General features: G+C 42.7%; 1 non-coding gene across 1 annotated transcript; it reads left to right on the forward strand.

Annotated features, from left to right (window-relative positions):
* The first annotated feature begins 1,203 nt into the window (after positions 1 to 1,203).
* Positions 1,204 to 1,285, forward strand: trnas-gcu (transfer RNA serine (anticodon GCU)). The gene has a single exon. It is a non-coding gene; the product is annotated as a tRNA-Ser (tRNA).
* The last annotated feature ends 10,347 nt before the right edge of the window (positions 1,286 to 11,632 follow it).

An 11,632-nucleotide genomic window follows, 5' to 3' on the forward strand; every position in this document is an offset into this window, starting at 1 on the left:
CCCCCCCCCTAAACTGAAACAGAGATACCGTGCACTGGTCACCTTCAGCACAGGAGCAACACATTAATGCTTAACTCCACATTCCTGGTTTTACCTTAACATTTGGGAAACCGACTTTCTCTGATTCCATGGCTAGGAATGGGGATTATATGATCATCTTCACCAGTGATTCTGTCCCCGCGTGAGGAAAGTGGTGAGGTCCTCATTGAAAAGATGGGTAGATTGATGATATGTACAATGTCATCTTTTGCCTTCACTAACCCATGAGCTTTTTATTTTGTTTTGCATCTGTAGAAATCTTAAAATCTTCATCTTGAACAGACTCAATGACAGATCTCCATTGTGTCTCTGGCATCGAATTTCATAGTGTAAACTCCCTCTGAATCCTTCCACCGCAGTCCGCTGTTTGGGAAGTGTTCCAGTTGTGGGATATGCACATCCCCGTCTGTCACCTGTTGCAACCAGTATGCGCTCTGACACTGCCCTCATTTTCCTTCTGACACTTGCTCACTGTGTTGCTGTGATCATACAGTGACTTGGTGTCGCACAGTGCAGGAAAATGATACAGATCAAGGTTTTTGCATTGTTGCCTTCAATTGTCAGTTTAGCCTTATTTTGGATTTTGAAATTGTCTGTTCTGTACACAAGTGCGTGTCAAAAACATCTGAGCGGAAGTTAGGTGTTCCGAATAATGACATTGAGCACTATGCACTCTCCTCCGGTCTGGAAAACAATTCCTCACAGGTAATTTAATAGACAATATACAGCAGGTGCAGGAGTAGGCCATTCTGCCCTTCAAGCCAGCACCACCATTCATTATGATCATGGCCTGAACATCCTCAATCTGTATCCTGTTCCTGCCTTATCCCCATAACCCTTGATTCCACTATCCTTAAGAGCTCTATTCAACTCTTTATTGAAAGAACACCTCCTGCTGTCTGGGATCTTCATTCCGTTGACTTAAAATATTCTCAGTATTCAACAGACCTTGTTACATATTCATTTCCTCATTTTTGTTCAGATCACTGTGTGCATTGTGTGACAGTGGGAGTGCACTTGCCCCACAACCCAGGGGTCAGACCATAGTCTTGGAACCGTACTATGTTATTTATCATTTTACCAACACCAGGGAGAAATATCTGCTGCTCTGCATAATTTACCCAATTCAATTATTCATAAGGTCATAGCTGCGCCATGGTCTGTGACGAGGTGGCCGAGAGGTTAAGGCGATGGATTGCTAATCCGTTGTGCTCTGCACGCGTGGGTTCGAATCCCACTCTCGTCGCTGTCATCAATGGCATTTTGGTGGGGTTGTTTTCAGATGATCACAGCTGTCGTATTGAAACTGGAACGCTAAGAGTCAGTTTACATCCATTTCCGCTATTACAAATTTCAAAGAATAGCTTGAGCCTGTTGACTAAACTGTATTGAAATGTAGGTTGCATTGGGATAATGAAAGGGAGCGCGGTTTCCTTTTGCAAATCAAGTTGCTGTGAACGTTTTTTCGTATGAAAGACATCCAGGAAAATCAAATAACGAGAGCTGCGAAGTGCATGTTTATGCAAAGGAATTCTTAATGAACGTTTTGTCAGATGAAATCCGGAGGAGGTTGAGAAGAAGTAATTCATCCTGGTGAGAAGAGCACAGCGAGACAGCACAAAATGATGGCGATACTTCAAAGGGGCAGGGCGTGGGTGTAGGGGCACTGAGGACTGGCTGTAAATGCACAGTGGAGAATTGCCAATGTTGGTGCCGTGCATGGGCACGGAAAGGCTGACACATTGGTCTCGCCCTCTCCCCTAGCTCTCGCCATTGATGAATGCTGGGCATAAGGCACAGATAAACACAAGATGTGGGAAGCAAGCTCCCTCTCGTTATGCACACACTGGATGCATCACATTGAACTATGAACAACTGGAGAAATCAGCATGTTACCTTTAGGGAGTTGAACTAAACTGTGGATCAATGACCGCAGATTCATGCAACATAAACAAGAAAAATAATTTAAAATGTAGGGTGAAGGTTTGCTTGCTCAGCTGTAGCTTTGATATCCAGACGTTTCATTACTTGGCTAGGTAACATCATCATCAGTGGCGACCTCCAAGTGAAGAGAATCTGTTGTCTCCTCTTTCTCTTTATATCTTTCTCCTCGATGGGGTTCCTGGGGTTTGTGATGATGTCATTTCCTGTTCGTTTTCTGAGGGGTTGATAGATGGCATCTAGATCTATGTGTTTGTTTATGGCGTTGTGGTTGGAGTGCCAGGCCTCTATGAATTCTTAGGCGTGTCTTTGATTAGCCTGTCCCAGGATAGATGTGTTGTCCCAGTAGAAATGGTGGTATTTTTAATCCGTGTGCAGGGCTACGAGGGAGAGAAGGTCGTGTCTTTTTTTGACTAGCTGGTGTTCGTATATCCTGGTGGCTAACTTTCTTCCTGTTGTCTTACGTAGTAGTTGTGAATGTCCTTGCATGGAATTTTGTAGTTGACGTTGGTTTTGTCTGTGGATTGTTCTGGTTCTTTTAAGTTTGTTAGTTTGTGTTTGAGAGTGTTGGTGGGTTTGTGAGCTACTCGGATTCTGAGGGGTCTTAGTAGTCTGGCTGTCATGTCTGAAACTTCTTTGATGTATGGTTAGGTGGTTATGGTTTCTGGCTGTGTTTGGTCTGCTTGTCGTGGTTTGTTCTTGAGGAATGTGTGGACTGTATTTTTTGTGTATCTGTTCTTCTCGAATACATTGTAAAGGTGGTTTTCCTCTGTTTTCCGAAGTTCGTCTGTGCTGCAGTGTCTGGTGGCTCGTTGGAATACTGTTCTGACGCAACTTCGTTTGTGTGTGATGGGATGGTTGCTGGTGTATATAAGTATTTGGTCAGTGTTTGTCGGTTTTCTGTATGCACAGGTTTGTAGTTCTCCGTTGTCCTTTCTTTCTACTGTGTCATTCAGGAATGCGAGTTTGTTGACGGTTTCTTCTTCCTTGTTGAACTTTATGCCTGTGAGAGTGTTGTTGATGATGTTAAATGTCTTTACTATCTTGTTTCGTTTTGTGATGACAAAGGTGTCATCTGCGTAGCGGACCCAGATTTTGGTTTGATTGTTTCTAGGGCTGTTTGTTCTAGTCTTTGCATTACCGCTTCTGCTCTGAATCCTGATAGCGGAGGTCCTATGGGTGGGCCATTGGGGGTTTGTTTGTAGACTATGTTGTTGAAAGTGAAGTGGGTGGTGAGGCACAGGTCCACAAGCTTCATGATGTTTTCGTTGGTAATGTGATTGATGGTGGTTGGTGTGTGTGATGGTCTCTTCTAAAAGTGTGTTTCCTTTGCCATGTCGATGTTGATGAAGGTGAACAGTGCTATTATGTCGAATGAGACCATTGCTTCCCCTTCCTCGACTTTGGTGTTTTTGATGATTTTTAGGAATTCCTGGGTGGAGTGGATGGAGTGCTGTGAATCTTCTATGAGGTACTTCAGTCTTGAGTGTAGTTCTTTATCCCGTCTGTAATTTGGTGCTCTGGGTAATGAGACTATGGGTCTGAGGGGGCTCCTGGTTTATGGATTTTTGGTAGTCAGGTTCGACTTGGCCAACACATTGATCCTGGGACAGTCTAAGCAAAGACATGCTAGAGAATTCCCAGAGGCCTGGCACTCCAACAACAATGCCATAAACAAACACATAGATCAAAAAGCCATCTATCAACCCCGCAGAAAACATACCGGAAATGACATCACCACAAACCCCAGGAACCCCATCCCGGAGAAAGATATAAATAGAAAGCAAGAGACAACAGCTTCGCTTCACTTGGAGATCTCCACTGATGATGTTACCTAGCCAGGTAATGAAACGTCTGGATTTCAAACCTACAGCTCAGCGAGCAAACCTACACCCTAAACCTCAACCTGAGCTACAAACCTTCACAAACCTTGCGATTTAAAGTGTCTTTATACGAATATCATTAACAGACTTTTCGTTATAATACCCGTCTGGTTGAAAGAAGAAGACATCACATTTCAAGATAGATGACAACGTTACCAATTTTGTTTTGAAATTGAGATTTATTTGATCATTTTACACAGTGAACAAGTTCATTTTAAATAATGCAAACCACATTCTCTCACCTGGAATAAAAGTATGATTTCAATATAAACATTGTCCTTGCTAACTCGCAGTTACTCAACATGAAAAATAGGATGTAATGTTTATTAAGCATAGATCAATTAGCACCATTATCTTACTTCGGATTGACTGCAGTGTGCACATGCTAACTATTGTTTAAGAAAGAATGACTTTTGGAAATAATGATTCGGTGGTGACTAAAAATAATATTAGGTTCTCATGATGCGGATATTCCACCAATGTGTCCAGTGGTGGAAATGTACAGTGGGCAGTATTTCTATGATGGTATAGACGTATGTGAGCCGCCAGGGATGGGAGCTCCCACTTCATCTGGAACAGCGTCTTTTGACGTGGACCAGGGAGCATTGTGGCATCCGTCTGGGAGTTCCAACCACACCTGGAGCAGCTTCCATTGACATGGAGCAGCAGGGAGCATTGGGACATCAGAGTGATAGATCCAACCTCAACTGGACCACTTCTATTGACATGGAGGACGGAACATTGGGACATCAGACTGGGAGCTCCAACCTCACAAGGATCAGCGTTTAATGACATTTAGCAGCTGGGCGCATTGGGACATCAGAGTGGTAGGTCTAACCTGAACTGCACCACTTCTACTGACATGGAGCAGGGAGTATTGTGACATCAGACTGGGAGCTCCAACTTCAAATAGAGCCGCTTCTAATGACATGGAGCAGCAAGGAGCATTGGAACGTCAGGTTGGGAGCTCCAAAATCACCTGGATCAGCTTGTATTTACATGGAAGAGGAGGGAGGATTGGGACCTTAGGCTGGGGGAAAGGATATTCAACTATTTTAATCTAAAGTAAAATATGTTTCAACACCTCAGATGTTAATTGATTTATGAAGAATCTTTCCCGGGAAAATACTTAATTCTTTAGATAGTAAAGTCAAGTCCTGCAAATATTCAACTCAGGAAAACGCATTGGTACAGAGAGAAAGGGGAGTGATGTTTCATGTCTTTGTCTTTTCATTTCTGGCCGTCTCTGCACTGGATTACATCACCGGAAGGACGTTTTCACTCATTTCCAGCAAATACCATCAGGTCACTAACGTAATCTAAAGATGAAAAATAATGGGAATATGCGATGTTATGATTAGGATGGAGTTTACTTCAAATTTTGGTGAAAAAGTAGCAAAGTCAGTTGCAATTTCCAAGATCAGCAGTGACCTCATTGATTGGCTGATCAGATTGTGAATGGTCGTTTTTTTGAGGACAATTTGAAGTGAATCAATGATGGTGATTATCTTTGTTCTTTGTTCACCTTGTGACTATTACTGCTATTGCTCATGTCCTTGTTAACAACACAGCTCTGCAGCGTGTAAAACCTCAGCTGTGCATCTGGCCAGTGGCACAACCATTCGTATAGCTGGCTACGCATCAGGCGGTTGTAAGTTCAACTTTTACTTTGCGCAAGTGCATTGTGGAGATTCATCACACATCCAACCTAATCATTTTTGTAATGCTGAGGTGGATAATATTTGAAATTTTCATCTTCACGAGCGAAAATTCTTTCACTGTCTTCGATCAGTTAAGCATTACCAAGAGCTATCAAAGTAAAAATCACACAGCACCAGATGGTATTGAACAGACGTATTTGGAAGCACCAGTGTTCCATGCACTGCTTCTTCATCAGGTGTTTGTCAACTGTTGGAATCGAAAATGGCTTTGTCTGATTATTAAATGTATCCACCCCAGTCCAACACCAATACCTCCAAGTCATGGGTACCGTCGACACCACGAACGGTCGGTTAAAGTCCAGATGATCTTCCAAAAGATCGCGCATATTGACACAAACACCAAGTTTCTGCAGTAAAACACCCACCTGATGAAGGAGCGGCTCTCCAACAGCTAGTGCTTCCAAATAAACCTGCTGGACTCTGCCCTGATATTGTGTAATTTTTAACTTTGTCTACTCAATTCAAACACTAGCACTTCCATATCATAGACAACATCAGCATGTCCCACCATTGTCAGAGAAGGCAATCCTGGAAGAGCCTAATACATTACTCATGGGTACGTTTCATTTTCAGAAACCAACGCACTCAATCGCTGCAGCTCCGGTGGATGAAAAGGCAGAAAAGAAATAGCTGAGACTCGGTTTTGACAATATTTTGAAACTTTTTGGGGAGTGGAATCAGAGGAGAATGAAGGATTAACGGTCCGACTGTGCAGAGAGAGGGAAGGCACTATTCCCTTTGATGAGCTGGGGTATTGACTGATCTAAGGCATGAAACAGATTCCTGGTAGAGCTGCGCTCTCTGCATCAGGAACAAGAAGTCCTGATTTTCTAAACTGTAATGAAACCCAGGCCACTCAGTTAAAGCCCTGAATACTAACCACTAGACCACCAGGGATGAGGGCAGAAGCCGTTGCACCGTTACTTCATAACACAGTTTTTGGAATTATGTCACTGCAAATATGTTTCCACTCAAAAATGATTGAATTATCGCGTGTTTACAGCACAGATCTGGGTCCCTTCATCTCGTTTCCCAACACTTTGTCTGTAAACTTGTATGCTCTTACATTTCACGTGAGGTCTAATTTCTCTGGAACGTTTTAATCTCGTAAAACACAATAAGTGGGATTAAAGTTTGAGATGGGAACTGAACCCCATTTTTAACCATAGACTGAAGCACGCAGACACAGTTCCCCAAGTGTGTCACAGGCCTCGGGAGAAAACATGCAGAAAGTAAGATTTCACCGACTTGTCTGATGTTGTCCCATTTCAGAGTTCAACACCAATGTCTGGTTACAGCAAAGAAAGGAAGCATTCAGCCCCTCCCGTCCCAGTGTTCCTTGCCCATTATTTCCCCATTACTCTGTAGTTTATACTGCCTCACCTCGTTCTTGCTGCCAAACTTTATCACTGCTCACACCCGCTATTTCCTGTCCTGCCAAACGGTTTGCCTCAAGTTCTTGGAATGAAACACAGGATGGCCTATTTCAAGCACTTTTCTAGTTTACAAGGACAGTGTTATCGCCACTGAGCAAGCACATTGCCAGCTCAGAGAGAAGGTCTCATCCTTTAGAAACTGAAATGCAAAGATGATTGGATGGCCTCAGTATTGTGAACCAACCAACCAGACCGGAATAGGGCCGAGGAGATCACGCACAGAAGGATGGGAGAATAGAATGTCGATTTTCTTGGTGTCCAGGGTGATTTTAACAGAAATCTTCCCTGGTAGTATAGTGATGCGGATTCAGTGATTTCACTGTCATGGCTTGTTAAAGGTTAACGTTTACAGCAATCAATATGAAATACTGCCTGATATTTCGAAGCAGAATGATGTGCAGCAGACAGAATAGTTTCCCTGCATGACCTAATAAGAGAGCTCAGAAGAGCGAGGAGGAGACATGAGAGCCAGGAGGAGACATTAGAAGTTGTTGGCGGATAGGATCAGGGTTAACCCTCAGGCTTTCCATAGGTATGTCAGGAATAAAAGAATGACGAGAGTTAAATTAGGGCCAATCAAGAATAATAGTGGGAAGTTGTGTGTGGAGTCAGAGGAGACATGGGCAACACTAAATAAATATTTTTCGACAGTGTTCAGGACATAAAATGAAAATGTTGGCGAGGAAGATATAAAGATACTTGCATCGAGACTCGAAGAGATTGAGGTTCACAAGGAAGAGGTATTAGAAATACTATAGTGTGTGAAAACAGACATGTCTTCTGGGCCAGATGGGATCTATCCTAGGATCCTCTGGGAAGCAAAGGAAGAGATTGCCGAGCCTGTGCCATTGATCTAGAAATCATCATTATCTACAGGAATCGTGCCTGAGGACTGGAGGATTGCAAATGTGGTTCCCTTGTTCAAGAAGGGTCGTAGAGACAACCCTGGTAATTACAGACCAGTGAGTCTCACTTCAATTGTTGGTAAAGCGTTGGAAAAGATTATCAGGAATAGGATTTATAATCATCTAGAAAAGAATAATCTTGTCAGGGACAGGCAGCATGGTTTTGTAAAGAGTCGGTCGTGCCTAACGAATCTTATGAGTTTTTTGACAAAGTGACCAAACAGGTAGATGAGAGTAAGCAGGTTGATGTTCTGTATATGGATTTCAGCCAGGTGTTTGATAAGATTCCCACAGTAGGCTATTATACAAAATGCGGAGGAATGGAATTGTGGGAGACATAGCAGTTTGAATCAGTAATTGGCTCGCTCAAAGAAAACAGAGGGTTGCAGTTGATGCAACATGTTCATCTTGGTGTCCAGTTACTAGCGGCATTCCACAAGGGTCAATGTTGGGTCCACTGCTATTCGTCATTTTTATAAATGTCCTGGATGAGGGCTTAGAAAGGTGAGTTAGTAAATTTGCGGACAACACTATGGTCGGTGGTGTTGTGGATAGTGACGAAGGATGTAGTCGGTTGCAGAAGGACATAGATAGGATGCAGAGCTGGGCTGAGAGGTGGCAAATGGAGTTTAATGTGGACAAGTGTGAGGTGATACACTTTGGATGGAGTAATCGGAATGCAAAGTACTGGGATAATGGTAAGATTCTTGGGAGTGCAGATGAGCAGAGAGATCTCGGTGTCCATGTACACAGATCCCTGAAAGTTGCCACCCAGATTGACAGGGTTGTTAAGAAGGAAAACAGTGTTTTGGCCATAATTAATACAGGAATTGAGTTCTGGAATCAGAAGGTTATGCTGCAGCTGTACAAAGATCTGGTACGGCCACATTTGAAGTATTGTCAACGTTTCTGGTCACCGCATTATAAGAAGGATGTTGACGCTTTGGAAAGGGTGCAGAGGGGATTTTCTAGCATGTTGCCTGGTGTAGAAGGAATGTATTATGAGGAAATACTGAGGACCTTGAGGCTGTCCTCGTTGGATAGAAGACTGAGAGGTGACTTAATAGAGACATACAAGATAATCAGTGGTTCAGATAGGGTTGATAGGGAGAGTCTTTTTCCAAGTATGGGGACGGCAAACACGAGGGTCACAACTTTAAAGTGAGGGGAGATAGGTACAAGACAGATGTCAGAGGTAGTTTCTTTAGTCAGAGAGTAGTTCGGGCATGGAATGCTTTGCCTGTAACGGTGGTAGATTCGCCAAGATTAAGTGCATTTACATCGTCATTGGGGAGGCATATGGACGTACATGGAATAGTGCGGATGGAATGGGCTTCAGATTAGTATGACAGGGTTGCGCAACATCGATGGCCGAAGGGCCTGTACTGCGCTGTAATGTTCTATGTTCTATATGCTTCAGTTCCACATCAACAATGTCATTTGCAATTGCTTGAAGTTCAATCAGTTTAAAACAAGATGGAGGGGGCGTCAGGAAAACGGAAGGGGAATAGTGGTTTTTGAGAGTTAACTACATGCCTCGTGGAGCCAGGTTCAATGTCGACACTGAATATCGGTTTTCCTATTTACCTTGGTATACTGATCACGACGTATCAATGACCCAATATTGTTTGCCCTTTGTGTGTGGTTCTTTGTACATTTCACCTCGGTTCAGTGCTCCGGGGGACCACACTTTTTTAAATTTGGCACGTTTTACTCAGGTCGGTTATGCAGCTTCATATTAAGGCCAACAATTTTAGGGAAAAATAGTCACTATTCAGACCACCAAGTCTGTTCTGCTATTGAATGGTTTCATATCTGATCTGATAACCTTGAACTGCAATTTTTGCCTTTCGCTAGAATGCTTGATATCTTTGCGGTTTGAAGATCTACCGGTCTCAGCCTCATTACACCTAATGACACTTCCCCAACAGCCTTCTGCTCCAAGAAAGTCCACTGATACGGAACTGTCTGAGAGAATAAATGCTTCTTCATCTCTATTTTAATTGTGAGATCCGCATTCCAATACAAAGTTAAAAATCGCACAACACCAGGTCATAGTCCAACAGGTTTAATGGAAGCAATAGCATTTGGAGAGCAACTCCTTCATCAGGTGGCTGTGGAGTACACAGTGGTAAGGTACAGAATTTATGGTGAAAGGTTACAGTGTAATGTCACTGAAATTATACATTGGAAAAATACCTTGATTGCTTGTTAAGTCTTCCATCTGTTAGAATGGCTATGTTAGGTTCATTTCTTTCTTATGTAAATCGAAAATCTTTCTTTTAACACTTACATTCTCAGGTTGTCTTAACCAATTAGTGTCAGCACAGATAACATGTTGAAGGTGTTAGTCCCTGTGTACTGCGTCCATGCCATAATGTTTAGACTGACGCTAATCTAAAAAAACACAACATGCTGCAGACAAGGATGCCTTAAGACATGGTACATTGGTGAAGCCGAGCAGAGGCTACAACAACGGAATGGGCGCTCCGCATCAATCAACGGACAGGTGTACCCCTTCCCAGTTGGAGAGCACTTCAGTGATCCAGGACATTTGACCTCGGATCTTCGGGTGACAACCCTCAAAGGCGGTCTTCGGAACAGGCACCAGCTAAAAGTGCCCCCACAGAGACTGATAGCTAAATTCGGTACCCATGGTCATTGGGTTCATGTCACAGTACAGGTGATCCCATTGCCCTACACACACACACACACACACACACACACACACATCCGTCTGTGGGGTGAATTTGTACTTGCAGAGTTATATTGTACTTTGCTCAAAAACTTCATGAATCCATGTAAGTCTCTGGTAACTCATTTTTATAAATTAGAATCAGTCTAAACATTATGGAACAGTCAGCAGCACAGGGGTCAGACACCAGTTGTTAAACTTCACCTGAGAATGAAACTTTAAAATAAAAAAAGGTTTGCGCTTTGCATATGAAAGAAGTGAAGCTAACATGGTCATGAAAACAGATCGGAGACTTAGCAAACAATCAAGCCATTTTTCAATGTACAATTTCAGTTACATCACACTGCAAACATATGCTATAAATTCTGTGTCTTACAAATGTGTACTCCACAATCACCTGATGAATGAGCAGTGGTCCGAAAGCTAGTTCTTCCAATTAAACCTGTTAAACTATAACCTGGGGTTGTGTGATTTTCAAATTTGCATATCCCAGTCCATAACCGGCATCTCCAAGTCATTCGATACGAGGTGCTCTGGTCACAGAACTAAACTTTCTGCATCCAACTTATTAAATCCTTGAAAATGCCTATATGTTTCAATAAGGATCATTATGTAGTACTGAGTCTCAGCAGGCAAAGGCAACTTATTTCAGCGTTTCTTCCCATTTGATTTCATCTCTGATATGAAATTTTCACTGACTCTGACAGAACTGCTACCTTTGCTGTTTTGTAATGTCAGGAATTCATGTTCCATTTCAGATTTCCATAAGGAACAACAATGTTTTTTTTCCCTGACTGGAAATCAACATTGGGAAATAGCAGCGAGACAGCTGCATTTCAGCACGTTCGCACCAAGGACAACATATGCAATGCTTGGAAATTTTCTTGATGACTTGTTTTTGCCTATTTTGTTCAGTTGAAAAATGACAGTTATCGAGGTTTTAAAAGCATGGCGAATGGCCCTTCAGCCTATTGTATCATTATCAGTTATCAAACATCTGGTTTGGAAACAC

The sequence above is a fragment of the Chiloscyllium punctatum genome, unplaced genomic scaffold (assembly GCF_047496795.1).
Source record: "Chiloscyllium punctatum isolate Juve2018m unplaced genomic scaffold, sChiPun1.3 scaffold_151, whole genome shotgun sequence".
NCBI classification, from domain to species: domain Eukaryota; kingdom Metazoa; phylum Chordata; class Chondrichthyes; order Orectolobiformes; family Hemiscylliidae; genus Chiloscyllium; species Chiloscyllium punctatum.